Source organism: Nerophis lumbriciformis, linkage group LG09 (genome assembly GCF_033978685.3).
Source record: "Nerophis lumbriciformis linkage group LG09, RoL_Nlum_v2.1, whole genome shotgun sequence".
NCBI classification, from domain to species: domain Eukaryota; kingdom Metazoa; phylum Chordata; class Actinopteri; order Syngnathiformes; family Syngnathidae; genus Nerophis; species Nerophis lumbriciformis.
In genome coordinates this window covers 27,223,732-27,239,809 of record NC_084556.2, presented here as the reverse complement: position 1 = coordinate 27,239,809, position 16,078 = coordinate 27,223,732, and the positions used below count along the sequence as shown (strand labels likewise).

Below are 16,078 nucleotides of genomic sequence, written 5' to 3'. Positions count from 1 at the left end.
CGGCACGGACTACCTGTTACTTCAGAACTAAAACAAGTGGCATAAGCGGCGACATTTCCTTTTTTTTTTTTTGCGCGCGCCCGAATTAAATCAAGACGCGCATTTGTCAAATTAAGCCCATTTGAAGTGACCCCGTTTGATGGGGATCGCATTAAACTGCAGGAATCAAACAATTTCGCGGTAGGCAGCCGGGGCATAATGTGATGTTGAGTGTGAAGTTGCTGCGTGCTGCGGCTGATGGGAGCCCCACCTCCTCCCACCTTGTGAGGAGAGGAGGGAGGCAGCGGAGGGAACAAGTCATCCTCAGCACCGCACCACCACTTGCTCTCTGGAACCGCTTCAGATGGGCTCGTTTTGGGGGGTTTTATCTATTTTTTTTGGTTGATTTTTTTTTTTTTGCTGTTGTTTTAAGGCTACCTTTTTTTTTCCTCATGCACGTTGATGGCATTTAGACCGTTTAGAGTTGCTACTTGCCGGTGCGCAAACTTGGACCGAAAGGGATGCGCCGTGAACATATATGGGAGCAATCCCCGATGGAATGAGGTCGCTCGTTAAATAGTTTTACGGTAGAAAAAAAAAAAAAAAATCAATCCTTCTTAGACGAAATGCATTCCTCTGAATTTTAATGCGGGAAAGTTCTAACCGGATTGAGCGTGCTGCTGAAGTTATTTTGAGGATATATACCAGCTTTTTTTTTTTTTTGGACGGATTGCGACCAAGCGCTCATCCACGTCTCTCTGGGCTCAGGTAATTAAACAACATTTACTTGCAAAAATAATAAAACATGTCAAACTAGTTGCACTTAAATGAAGGGCGGGGGAGAATGATTGATAGAAGAGCTGCAAAATAAATAAAATCCACGCGCGCACATTTGACTTCATTCCAAGCCAATTGCGCACAATGCGATGCGGTAATTGCGCGTTATAATAGTGTCATGCCTCTGTGAAGCAGATCATGTGATCAATTTGTATTTGCTTAGCTGCAAACCCCCACGTATTAGTTACAAGTGTCCGTTCGTGAGCAACATTTTTTTTTGCACGAAAGGCTTGTGCGTCCATTGTGCGCCTCCACATGGGAAATCCCCCCCCCCCCCTCCAAGTGGGAGTCTTGGGTGTTGTTTCTCCCCACTCCACCGAGCACTGGGCTCGTCTTTAATAGTCTGCGAGACACAAAGTGTGCACACTACAAGGCCGACAAACACAGCAACACAAGCAGGGGCTGTAAAGCGTTCTAGCCCATAGCCTTCAAAGTGTAACATGAGCCTTCTTAATGTGGTGATCTCATCTGTGTACAGCTGAAGGCAGGTTGGGAGAGGAGATGTAGCCAAGACTAATTGGGTGGAAATAAGTACTGAAATATTAATTCCATGTGACATGACAAATCAATTGAAGTGGTTCGATATTCAAAATGTGTCGTGGAACAGACTTCAAATCGGGCCGGCCCCTGGCATAAACAGTCAATGGGTGGGTGGGGGGGAACATGATTCTAGCATGGGTCACTTCAGTATATATCATATCTTTCTGCTAAACTTTTATTCAGCGGGTGAGTCAACATGTCCTTGGTAATAGTTTTAGTTCTGTTCAAAAGCCTGACAAGATAATTGCTAATTTAGCACCGCTATGAATGCTGTCATCGTGAGAGATTTACGGACCATACTATCTAAGTTGATATTGTAGCCAAACTTTTCCCCTAAAGATAGTGTTTAAATAACAATATTTGTTCATAGTTTTTGCCTGTGTATTGTGTTTTGTTTACTTTTTCAATTATAGCTGAAGCGGCTTAGCAGCTTTGAATTGGTTTCACTACATGGGTAGAACATATTGAACACTTTCCTTCTCCCTTTGACCTATCAACCTTTTTTTTTTTCAAAATATTTTAACATACACTTTTGACATAATCTGAAATGTATTGGCAATATTTTATTTAGTTAAATTTATTTATTTACTGCATTAAATATTGTATTTTTATTTTTCTATAAATCTTCATATGTCTTACTTGTATTTTATTATTTATCCCTACACATGGTTCTTACTATTTTACAAGTTTTATTATTTTTATTTTCCAACGTTCCTCAGATGAGCCATCTGCCTCAGGGGTTATCAGCCGTGCTTGTGGGGGCGCATTTGTGTAAGCGACCTGGTGGCCATGGTCTGATGACCTCCTGGTGCAGATGGCTCATGTGATAGTGTTTACTCACATGTTTCTTCTGTACTCAGCCATGCAATCATTGGTCCATATAGTTGCATATGTGTGTATGTTGTGTGTTCGTGTTTGGTATCTGTGTCCGTGCGTATGTATGTAATAATGTGGGATATGGGTCACCGGGGTATTGTTTTTAACTTTGTAAAGCACTTTGCGTTGCATTTCTTTTATGTATGAAAAGCGCTTTATAAATAAAGCTTGATTTGATTTGAATATTTAATTCAAGTGAATTGTAGTTGTCAATATAGTCTTTATTTATAATGTGTATGTGATTATTTACAGTCGAGTAACCCTCGTTTATAGCTGTTAATTGGTTTCTGACATGACTGCAATAAATGCATTTTCGCGATGTAGGAATCATTTATTAAAAATCTAATATTTTCATAGCTGCAGCATTAAGTCTGTTGACTACTACCTAATGTGTTTTTAAACATCATGAGAGCTTTCTAAACATGGAATAACACCCTTTAGTCAACTTAACGCTCTTTTAATCCAATATAATAATGTTGTCTGAGGCTGAGCCAATCGGAGGACATGATACTGAACCGCATGCTCTGATTGGTTAGGTCTCATCTTGTGGTCAATAATACTGTAGTATATATACTTTTTGTTTATTAAGCCATTTTTTATGATTAAACATGCTAAATTTAGGGCAAACATGTAATATAATATGGTTTAAAAAACATCTGCAATGTGGTGAAACCTCAATATTTGAAGCACAATGTGGTGAGGGCCAACTGTAAATACAATGTTTTACAACCCTTGTAAAATATTACTAATATAGTATTTCTCAATATCTTCTTCTAAACATATTTGAACGGCATTTTTGTTGGTTGGGTCTTTTATGCACACACTCCCATAGCCAAATCTACTTCTGGACAACAAGTCAAATTCAAGGCCTTATTGTGGCCTGCCAGATCATTTATGTGGCCTGCAATAGGCTAGAAATAATAAAGCACATTCTGACTAATATGTTTATTCATATGTTTATTTGAACAGAAACATATTTTACGGTTTAACATTATCTGATCATGCAACAAGATGTTCAATAGAAATAATAAAGCACTTTCTGACTAATATGTTTATTCATATGTTTATTTGAACAGAAACATATTTTACGGTTTAACATTATCTGATCATGCAACAAGATGTTCAAAACATGTTTTGTTAATTAAAAAGTTAATACTTGATACAGTCCGCTCCCTGTATGCTCAGTGCCAGAGCTTGGTCCGCATTGCCGGCAGTAAGTCGGACACGTTTCCAGTGAGGGTTGGACTCCGCCAAGGCTGCCCTTTGTCACCGATTCTGTTCATAACTTTTATGGACAGAATTCTAGGCGCAGTCAAGGCGTTGAGGGGATCTGGTTTGGTGGCTGCAGGATTAGGTCTCTGCTTTTGGCAGATGATGTGGTCCTGATGGCTTCATCTGGCCAGGATCTTCAGCTCTCACTGGATCGGTTCGCAGCCGAGTGTGAAGCGACTGGGATGAGAATCAGCACCTCCAAGTCCGAGTCCATGGTTCTCGCCCGGAAAAGGGTGGAGTGCCATCTCCGGGTTGGGGAGGAGATCTTGCCCCAAGTGGAGGAGTTCAAGTACCTCGGAGTCTTGTTCACGAGTGAGGGAAGAGTGGATCGTGAGATCGACAGGCGGATCGGTGCGGCGTCTTCAGTAATGCGGACGCTGTATCGATCCGTTGTGGTGAAGAAGGAGCTGAGCCGGAAGGCAAAGCTCTCAATTTACCGGTCGATCTACGTTCCCATCCTCACCTATGGTCATGAGCTTTGGGTTATGACCGAAAGGACAAGATCACGGGTACAAGCGGCCGAAATGAGTTTCCTCCGCCGGGTGGCGGGGCTCTCCCTTAGAGATAGGTGAGAAGCTCTGTCATCCGGGAGGAGCTCAAAGTAAAGCCGCTGCTCCTCCACATCGAAAGGAGCCAGATGAGGTGGTTCGGGCATCTGGTCAGGATGCCACCCGAACGCTTCCCTAGGGAGGTGTTTAGGGCACGTCCGACCGGTAGGAGGCCGCGGGGAAGACCCAGGACACGTTGGGAAGACTATGTCTCCCGGCTGGCCTGGGAACGCCTCGGGGTCCCACAGGAAGAGCTGGACGAAGTGGCTGGGGAGAGGGAAGTCTGGGCTTCCCTGTTTAGGCTGCTGCCCCCGCGACCCGACCTCGGATAAGCGGAAGAAGATGGATGGATGGATGGATACTTGATACACTTGCAGTAAATTTTGTTTAATCGATGTTAATTGGTTAAGAAATCCCTATTGACATAAAATAACACCCACATAGTGACCTGTGGCTAGAGACGATTGTATTGCCATAAATTCCGGACTACAAGCTGCTACTTGCGGCTTATAAAATGGTCCGGCTCGTTTATGGATTTTTTGTTTTGAATTTAAAAAATAGTTTTCAACAGACTTTTGGTGGGTGTGTTATTGTTACTGTTATGGCGCCATCTTTTGGACGAGTTCACTAACTGCAAGTGCTGCAGAGTGAATGTCTACGGTATTTACTTCTAGTGCTTTCAACCGGAAGTACAAGTGCCGCTCCGTCTTTTAGTCGTCAATAGCGTTTCTACTCATATGGATTCTTCGTTTATCACTCCAAGCAAAGTTTGTACGTTTTACAGTATAACTAAAACAATTCATACTTACTAAACCATCCCATGTGTGATGTCTGTAAGAGTGTTTTCATGCATATTTGTATGTGCTGTCGTAATGTAATAAAGCTAATGTCGTTAACATTAGCTAATATGTTAACACGTGTATTAGTGTCTGCATTCATATAATTAACTTTAAATGGCATTCTTTTTTATTATTTCAGTTTTGTAAACTCACCAAAATGTCACCATAAATTTATTGAGTCTGTTTAGCTGATTGGAGAGCTAGCACCTGCAGCTAGTGTGTCCGTGACGATGACTTCTGTTTTGTTCTGCCATTTTACAGACACTGTTTAGAAACAATTAAAGTATGTGTAAATTACTCATTTCACAATTTATATATCTGTGGTTTATAGTCTGGTGTGACTAATATACAGAAAATGGTCTTCTAAAATGTAGTGGGTGTGGTTTATATACTGGTAATCTCTATAGTCCGGAAAATGTGGTACAATATCCACTTGGATGCATCAATGCTCGCATGTTACAAAAGTAATATCAAAGACTAAAATGGGGCCACCAACAAAATCTTGTTTGGAGCCACAAAAAGGCTTGGTCCAGCCCTGGTTCACATACTCTTAGTCAGTATTCCCAAGTGAAGATTATAGCTTTCTCAACACTAATACTCAATATTCCAATTTGCAGTTAATTCCTTGCAAAGATCAACAGTGTAAGGCCACTAGATGTGATGCAACCCACTATAAAGTGTGCATGTGGGAGGTAATGGATTTTTCTCCCTCAGTCCAAAGGCAGCCAATATAGAAAATCACCCTATTTGAGAAAATCATGAAATCATCCATTACCATGATGTCCTCAAACCTGGAGGGAGCTCACCCTCCACTAAAAACACTTAAGCTTGTTGTTTTTATACAAATGAACAGGTGGATCTTTCCATTCTATGCAGAAAAATACAAACGGATGCTACTGCTACATCGTGTTTCGCCCAAAAGCTCCATTAAAAAAAAGGGACAAAATGATTAATTTATTCCTTTAATGACATTTTCCAATGCCAGTCTACCCCTTTTGCCACGGCTTATTGTTAATTTACTAACATGCCTCGCTTGATTTTCTGCTTGACTCATTTCGGCTGTACCTGTAGCACAGCAAATGTCAGCCAGTCAGTCACTGAGTTGAATCAGTCCACAGAGTCATAGATCATCCGTCTCTATGGTAACCAGGACAGGTGCCGAGGATGTGTAACACAATTATCTGAGCCTTTCTTCCTAAATACCTCTGTTAATGTGTAATGAAAAAACAAACACAAAGGCATGCAACTTCATTATTGAGACAAATTCAAAAAACTCTTACCCAGAAAGACACCTACAAAGATTTATACAATAAGTGTCAGTAATGATATTTAACATGATTATCATTATGATTATGTTTTTAAGAGAAAGCCCTGCTCTTCTGAATATATAATATATATATATATATATATTATATGTGTGTACGTGTGTATACATGTGTGTGCATATACACATACACATATGTATATATACTGTATATATAAATATATATATGTGTGTATATACACATACACATATGTATATATATATATAATTATGTAGGGGGCGGGGCCAGGGGGCGGGGTTAAGGGGGAGGAGTATATTCATAGCTAGAATTCACTTACATTCAAGTATTTCTTATATATATATTTATAAATAAAATAAATACTTGACTTTCAGTGAATTCTAGCTATATATAAATATGTATTTTACTATATATATATATATATATATATATACATATAAATAAAATAAATACTTGAATTTCAGTGTATTTACATATATACACACATAACACTCCTCTCTACTCATTGTTGTATTTGAAAGTGCAATGCTTTGCAGCCAGTAGCACAGCCTTTGAAGGAGCATAGGTATGGGCAGTGTAATATTCTGGGTTGGAGACGAGGTGATGAAGTTATGTCTCTTTACTTCATACTTAAGAACCGACTCCCACACTTGCCGTCAGGGTGCGCAATACGACGTAAACCGTTGGCCAACCAAAAAGTAACCACAGAACACTATAGTGTTCTGTGGTTACTTTTTAAACCGTTGGTCAAGCAAAAAGTAACGTTTTGATTGGCCAACGGTTTACGCTGTATTGCGCACCCTGACGGCAAGTGTGGGAGTCGGTTCTGAAGTACGAAGTAAAGAGCGGACGTGACGAGAGGCTGTCCTCACGGACCTGGAAAGAGCGTGCCTTAAGTCCGGCTGGAAATCGGGAGAAATTCGGGAGAATGGTTGTCCCGGGATATTTTCGGGAGAGGCACTGAAATTCGTGAGTTTCTCGGAAAATTCGGGAGGGTTGGCAAGTATGATTAAGCTACTGTTTATTTACCTTCATAAGTGCAAATTTTGGCGTATTTTGAAAGATTCAAAGGCAAATATACAAGCGATGATGAACGAATATTTAAAAAAAAGGGGATGAAGTGGATTTATACACTTTAGAAAAACACAATCTCACTTCATTTGATGCTGTCACAAATTTAGAGAAGAAAAGGTTGAAGGCACATTGTGTCTTTACATCTGGAGCGGTCCACAAATTAAGCATTAATCGGACTTATTCGTGCATCGGTAAGCGGCGTATTTGATTGACATAACGAATGCCGTGCTGCTGTGATGGTGACGCCAATGAGAAAAAGGATACGTTTGTTTGCCGTTAATTTCCTCCTATAAATATTAGTCTCATCTACAATTCATGTCTGCAGTTGTTTTTATGGTGTGAAGTTCAAATGTTCTCCTATTATTTAGTCGTATTTGTCCCTGTTGTTTGCAATGTTTGCTAGCGATATCAAGATTCAGTATATGCTGTTGAGCCTACGAGAGATTTATTCATGTAGTTTATTAATATTATTAAGGATATTTTCTTGATGCTAACAAATATCACCAAAGACTTTATAATGTGGTCATCCGTGTCGAATAAAGCACTACGCTTTCCTGCACAACAACTAGCTTTAAGTTTCTGTTATGAAAATTGACAGCAATAATACGGTGGATTGGAGCAACAATTACATAATTTATTACTAGAACTAAATATGATGTGAGTTTATCTGCACAACCAGGTCTTTGTAGTTATATTTAGGTATAGCAACCACAAAAGAACACAAACTAATGCAATGTCCTTTTTTTATATTTACTACTAATATAGTAGAAAATAAAATGGATTGCATATCACAGAAGTTTCTCATATAAATCAAATGTTCACGCAAACATTTTACAAAGTGATCACTGCAGACACGAGCATGTCCGATTGTAATCCACAAGATAATGAAAATTATGTTTTTAGGAGCCATTTCCTCCGACAGACTATAGATTTTTCCCTGACTTTTTTACCCTTTATGAACCAGTTCTTTAGGGACTCTATGAAAGCTATTACCTATCTCTCTATTTGAACAACTGGAACACACAAGAACAGAACAGCAATATGGCAACGTCTGCTCAAACTCTACACTCACTCTCACTTGTTTTAATACCACGCTTAAGCTGGTTGACCGTCATGTGAATTAAGCTGCAAAGAAGAACAAAGGATTTGACGTCATATGCAACCAAGCAATAATACCCAAGGGGGTGTGGCTACAGGATAGAGTTGCCAAATGAGAAAACGTTTTTGCATGCAAGTTATAGACCAGGGGTGTGCAATTTTTTTGACTGGCAAGCCGCATTGGTCTATGTACTGTATATCTGTGTGTTTACATATTATAATAATATAATGGATGTATAATTATTTCATTCATTTTCTACCACTTGTCCCTTTCGGGAGCCTATCTCAACTGCATTCGGGCGGAATATTAATTATTATAATAAAATATAAAGAGTATGTGAAAGTTCAACTCCTTCCATTTGCATTTACTTTCGTGACGACCTCTTTAAAGCTTTGTAATCAATCAGAAATATCTAGCAGCTAAAAGTCAAACATGGATAAGTGTGGAGAGAGTGTTTTGGATTTTTCCCATCATGTCTTGCAATGGATTTAAATGGGTATAATTTTTATGGTGATGGGACGCTTTTAAAAAAAAATAATATCCGCAATGTTCAGTAAGTGAGTTGTGTTATGTGTGACCATGTGTGTTGACCTTTTGTGCTGGTTGATTTTTTTTTTTTTCTGCGCCATGACTAGGAAAGGTTGTTTGGATTGGGTCATATAGGTTAATGCTGTGCTCGTGATGGCCACTGTACTCAATTTCTCACATGTCCCATAATATGGTGACATTTTACCACCTGTTAGACCCTTGCGTATTGACATAAAAACACCCTGCATAGCCAGGTTGCATATTGACATCAAACTGAGCTTGTGCCATCGTTTTGTTATAGACATTTACATTACATGTTAAATGTTGATAATGTTAGTAATGTTAGTAATGTATCTACTAAAAAAAAAAAAAAATCTGTGGTACAAAACATATATACTGTATATCTAAAGGTAAAATATAGTGCATAAATGCACCCAATTGCAGGAAATGTAGTCTTGATTTTAAATTTTTTCTTTCTTGTTTTGCGTGGCAGCCCTTTGTGTTGATAGTAATTTTCCTCCTTTTTTTCTCAATATTCCTCTTTTTTTCTCAAAGTGTGCTCACATCCCTGCAAATGCAATTTTATTGTCAGAATGTCATACAGGAATTTTTTTTTAATGTAACCCGCGCCACCTTTCAGGTAACCATCCACGGTTAAGGTAAAGGAGCGTGAGTGGTCAAAAATTAACTGTGTGACTAATTGGCGTGTATACATTATTTATGCGATAATTTTTTGTGATTAATCACATGATGATCTGCGATGAGCTGGCAATTTGTCCAGGGTGTATCCCGCCTTCTGCCCGAATGCAGCTGATTTGGGCTGCAGTACCCCCCGCGACCCCGAGAAGGACAAGCGGTAGAAAATGGATGGATGGATGGATGGATAAACACTCGTTATATTTGACAGCCATGATAAAAACTAAACATTTTTTAGAAATACAAATAATCGCTCTCGTGTCGATTATTTTTGTCGTTTTTTTTATTTATTTCACAAGCCTGTAAGTGCTTTTGATAACACCATTAATAAATGCTAAATTAGTCACAATTTGCTTTGAAAAAAAATAATCGAGAGGGGCCTGAAAACTGGCAAAAAAAATGTTCGCTAAATTGGCAACACTAATGCCTATTGCTATGTCTTTTTATTCACTGGGGAAGGCAGATGAAGCAGAGTCTCACTTGTAAATTGGGACTGTAGAGCGGCCCTGATTTTAAGGGGCACTGCGGATGAGCGGGTCTATTCAAGTCTATTTTCATGCAAAAGGTGCACCGGATTATAAGGTGCATCAAAGGGGTCGTATTCAGATTTATTTTTTTTTGCATTTAAAAAACTTCGTCCTCTACACATAAAACATGTAAAAGTGGTTCTTTGGTCAAAATGTTGCATGGATTACGTTTTACAGACCATCTTCAAGCCACTTTCTGACTTCTCTTCAGGATGATTTATGTAGCTCCATTTCGGCAGCGTCTTCTCCTTGTCATCTTTGTTGTACCGGTAGTTTTAGCGCTTCCATAGCGAGTCTACTGACAGATATAAGTTAGACCTGTATGCTACCACGGACTACAATGGCGGACGCGCGCAAATTTCCGGGGCTTATGCAGATCCCAAATACACATCAGCAGATACCAATATGTAAGAAAAGTTGGTTTTGAATAATATTCCAATAATTAATATTATAATAATATTATACTAATATGTAATTTATGCACCTGGTCCGTACTCGCAACACAGCTTCTGTGTTGCAAAATGAGTTCAGCGTGTGTCTTGAAGTGCACCTCCATACAGCAAGTAGCTAAGAGTACACAATTTATTCAGGGTTTTCACCTTTTACAAACTTGGCTGGTGCATCCTTTTCAGTGGACCTTGTTACCACTAAGGTCAGCACCGTCTGTACCACTTAGGCAGGAAGCCGTATCTCTCTTGGGACCCAAACTGTGCACACTCTGATATATAGCTAAAAGTTGATAATAGACTTGTAGAGGTTGAAATGTGATACTGAACCTTGGGGTCGCTAAGGTGGTGCACTATGCGAGGGCTCCGGGTGAGAATCAATCACCTTGCAGTTAAACTGATGTTTTGCTGCAAGGGGTTTAGCTGCAGCCGTGGCACCGGAGGCACTGAAGCCTTGAGGGAAGGATGCCTAAATGGAGGCTTGTGGTCTGTGTGCTAAAAGGAATGTGGGGAGTTCACTGTCATTCAAAATCACATCGGAAATAATATGTGAAAACATTTCATGAAGGATAGAGCAGACGGAAGAGGAAAGGAAAGAGGCCACCCTGTCAGTTAGGTGATGATGATGATCAAATTGCTTTACGTCTTCCCTCCATGTATTTTAGTTCTTCATTCACATGTTTGATATTTGGTAACTAAACTTCAGCCTAAACTGGACTCTGCACGTAATTTGCTTTCATTTAGTATATTTAATTGTGTAGATGTGTACTGTGTAATAGTACTACTGTAGAAACGGGCCAACCATACTACCTAAGGATGTTCTGATCAGGGTCTTATGCTGCCGATACCGCTCATTCATGAGCGAGATCGACCGATACCAATATCTCCACATGTATTAACGGTACATTTTTCAATGCCTTTTTGGTGAGTGCTATTGACAGTTTAATGATATCAACACAAGATTTTAACTACCGTATTTTTCTGACTGTAAGTCACAGTTTTTTGGCCGGGGGTGCGACTTATACTCAGGAGCAACTTATGTGTGAAATTATTAACACATTACCATAAAATATCAAATAATATTATTTAGCTCATTCACGTAAGAGACTAGACGTATACGATTTCATGGGATTTAGCGATTAGGAGTGACAGATTGTTTGGTAAACGTATAGCATGTTCTATATGTTATAGTTATTTGAATGACTCTTACATAATATGTTACGTTATTATACCAGGCCCGTTCTCAGTTGGTTATTTATGCGTCATATAAAATACACTTATTCAGCCTGTTGTTCACTATTCTTCATTTATTTTAAATTGCCTTTCAAATGTCTATTCTTGGTGTTGGGTTTTATCAAATACGTTTCCCCCAAAATTGTGACTTATACTCCAGTGCTTACTTATATATGTTTTTTTCCTTCTTTATTATGCATTTTCGGCCGGTGCGACTTATACTCCGAAAAATACGGTAGTTCCTTATTCTTTTATTACATACACTCAATACTACACAATAACTAAACAAAAGTAAAACTAGTTGTCATTTAAATACTTTGTTTTTTTGCCCTCCATGTCCTACTGTGTCCAGGGAATTAATCCCGAAGTTTGTAAATATTAACAGAAACAACAAAAAATTATTAAACATTAATAAATAAATAAATAACTACCAAATCACCCTAGTATCAATGAAATACTGATACTACTCTTGGTACAGACAGCACCAATTTTTGGATTCATCTGCCTTCCTCTTACATGTACGCATGACAGTTACACACCAACAGCACACAACAGTTGCTGCTCAGTTATCCTCTCTCTAGTCTAGGCATGGATAAATATTTTGACTAGGGGAGCCACATTGGTCAGCAAAAATGTGTCTGGGATCCGGTGTGTGTGTGTGTGTATATATATATATATATATATATATATATACAGTATATATACTATGTGAGAACATTTGAACAAGAAATGGGCAACAAATTGTGTTAGTCTCTTCTTTTAAATATTTAGGATTTTTAATTGATGAACACTTCAGTATATTGTAAAAAAAAAAACCTGAAACTTTTACTGGGATTTTATTATAGAAACAAGTCTTTTTTTCTTTTACTGTGAAACAGAAATTGGTGGAAACAACCTTTTTACCTGTTATTGACTATGGAGATGTGTTGTACATGAATGCTATATATGCTATATATATATATATATATATATATATATATATATATATATATATATATATATTAGAGAAGAAAAAAATGAATAAAATACAAATAAATCAATCAACATAACATTAAAGTAAAATATGAATGAAAAGGAGCAAAAAGAAGTTAATTAAGTTAGTTCTTATATCACTCAAAAACGCAGATCCCAAGCATTGGAATACTCGCGATAGTTTAAAAGTAGATAATATGGTAATTTGAAAAAGGCACTGCACATCGAATTAGAGGCTCCAGTTTCGATGGTAAAGGTTTAAAAAAAATAATTTGAAGACCTCTGGCGGGCCGGGCTGAAAAGCTTAATGGGCCGCAGGCCGTAATTTGCCCATGCCTGCTCTAGATTCTTATTAATCTACTTGTTCATTTCATGTTAATAACTGCTTACTTTCTCCTGCAACGCAGTTCCGGCTTCACTTTTTAAAGTTTACTTGCACTTATTTTTTGGTGTTGTTTAAAGCTAGCTCAGCAATTAGCTATTAGCATGCCTGCTCCTGACTTGCTCGTGGTGTGTAACATGTTTAGCATTTCTTTCCAGTGATAATGTAATTTGATAAAGCCAATAAGAAACATTTATTTGCCATAATGGAGGTGATTATTATTAATTTAGTATATGTATATGGAGACACATGATTAGCTGCTAGCCGCTTGACAGCCGGGGGACCAAAAACAAAAAATGTTCAGATAAACGAGTTCGATGTTTGTGATCGGTTCTTAAAGATATAAATCGGCAATGGCCGATCACATACTTTTTCAGGAAAATCGTCCGATACTGGTCTGCACATTCCTAGTGCCAAGATTAACCGGTCGTTTTGTTTAGTAGTGTTTACCCTCCCGCTTAGTGAATATCTATATTGATCGCCAAATTGCATATAATACATAAATACAACTTAACTCAGTGCTTCTCAATTATATTCTGTTAGACCCCCTTCGGTGGGGGAATATATTTTCCACCCGCCCCACTCTCCACCCCGACTATAAATAGTATCACTTGTCTATAAAATGGTTAAAAGTACACCTTTGCATAACACTGTATCTACATACGCTCCGTCATATTCTAGTATGGCAAACAAATAATATGTTCCCCAAGGTCACACTGGTCACTGGCATCGTACCCCCCCCCCACTATTTGAGAAGAACTGACTTAACTTGACACTTACTGTAAATTAGGCCAAAAACATGTAGATTATGCTGTGATGTAGTGAAGCTGCGATATTTTAAGTGTGATCTACTTGCATGCTTGCTCCTGGCTTGCTCTCGGGTTGTAACATGTTTAGCATTGTCCTCCAGTGATAATGATATTTAATAATGATACTTAAGACGATAAGAAATGCAGTTTATATGCTGTAATGGAGGTAATTACACTGTGTGTGGAGACACATAATTAGCTGCTGGCCGCTTGTCAGCCAAGGGACTAAAAATAAATACAGTGACAGTCAGAGGTGTGCAGCGATTGTGATCGGCAACGGGGATTCCATACTTTTTCGCAAAAATCGGCCAATACTGATTAGCACATCCCTAATATTATCCACTTCTTCACGTTTGATAATTTGTTCTAAATTTACAGTGGTGTAATTCCAAAAGACTGAGCATTGTCACGGCTGCTTACACCAGGCCGTGCCTTTATGTTGGGTTTTGTTAGTGTTCTCCTGTGTTTTGTGTTAGTTCCTGTTCTGTGCTTTTATTTTGGCGGCTCTTCTGGTTTGGCTGGTGTTTTCCCGTGGCTGCTTCACTTTTGTCCCAGCGCATTTCCCTTCACCTGTTTTCTGTTTGCCATTAAGACTATTTAAGTTGATTATTTTTCTACCTTGGTTGTCGGGACATTGTTTGTTGATGCTCCTATTCGCGATTTTCTGGTAGCCATAGACCAGGGGTGTCAGACGTAAAGTAAAGCTTTTATCCAGCCCGCGCGATGAGTCCACTAAATGTCGCAATACAATTCTTTGTATCTTTGTAGATGATGCTACATATGTAAAAAAAAGAAAGAAACCATATGATGTTTTTACACCAGTCGAGGAAAATGAGCAAACTACATAAATAACATCCTGTAATTTGATTTTGATATCATTTTTGTTATCTTGATAGATTGAAAATTAACACCAATGAGTTGACTGATGAACATTATCACATAATTTATTCAGAAAGGTAACGACAAATAAAGGTAGACTACTATTAACTGCGACATATAAGTGTTTAAAAAACAACAACAACATTATGATTTGTACATTTTCAGAATGTGCTTGTTCTATTTTTAAACAAAGAAAACAATCTGAAGTTGTCTTTATTTTGAAGTTATCGTGCCATGATTTTACCAGTACGACTCCCTTGGGAGTAGATTTTTCTCCATGTGGCCCCTGTTCTAAAGTTTGACACCCCTGCCATAGAGGATACTTTTGGATGCGAAGTGCGAGTACACTCGTACTGTGTGGACGCCATCTGCTCCACATTTCCTGTAAGTGTTTTGCATTTTGTTTTGTTTTGGTCATAGCCTGTTTGGTCAGAGCACTTCCTTGTTGCTCTCGCTTTTTGTTCGTTTTATTAAGAAATTCCCCTTTGTTACCTCGTTCATCTGCATCCCTAAAATCACGACACCGCTTATCATCGCATGACAAGCGTTTCAATTAAGTTTAGATAAGGACATTGTACAAGAACAAAATAATATTAGAATCTGGGCCAAAGGGGCTAATACAGAGATGAGCGACTATGACATTTAAGGAATGGTCCAACCCACAACCGGCTAAAAAAGCCTCCAATATTTTCTTAAATTTTTTTTTTAACAATTCAGATTGGATAGACGTCTTACTCTACGTAAGCGACATTGTAGTTTCTCAAACTATTGCTAAAACAACACACATGATGTTATTAGTGTAAAACCCCCCCGAAAAAAACCACAATATTTCCACTTTATTTATTGTTCAGTTAAATATCAATCAATCAAAGTTTACTTATATAGCCCTAAATCACGAGTGTCTCAAAGGGCTGCACAAGCCACAACGATACCTACCATTATACCCATGAGACAATTTGTCTTGTGTGGCTAGTTGGCATCAAGAACAAATCTATTATATAGATATCAATCCCCACGCTTGTACATTTCAGAAATGTCAACATCAGTGACAACTGACTCTCAAGTGACACATTGGACAAGAGTGAGAAAACACTTGGAGCAATTCTTATCTCTGGAGGTCATTGACCAGTGACAGAGTGTGTTTGGGTGACCCTCTCCTGGGGACGGTAGGTCCACAAAGTGATGGCTGTGCTGTGCATGAATCATGAGAAACAGAATCTCTCGTCCCATTTTTTTTCTCAGATTCACCGCCCTGACAC

At 38.6% G+C, this 16,078-nt stretch overlaps 1 protein-coding gene across 2 annotated transcripts in view; it reads left to right on the top strand.

The window, feature by feature from the left end:
- The first annotated feature begins 342 nt into the window (after nucleotides 1-342).
- Nucleotides 343-16,078, top strand: part of pcdh1a (protocadherin 1a) — a 303,557-nt gene continuing 287,821 nt past the window's right edge. For both annotated transcript variants that reach the window (XM_061962071.1, XM_061962069.1), the window contains exon 1: nucleotides 343-747. The gene's annotated coding sequence lies outside the window, so the exon portion shown is untranslated. The remainder of the gene's footprint in view (nucleotides 748-16,078) is intronic.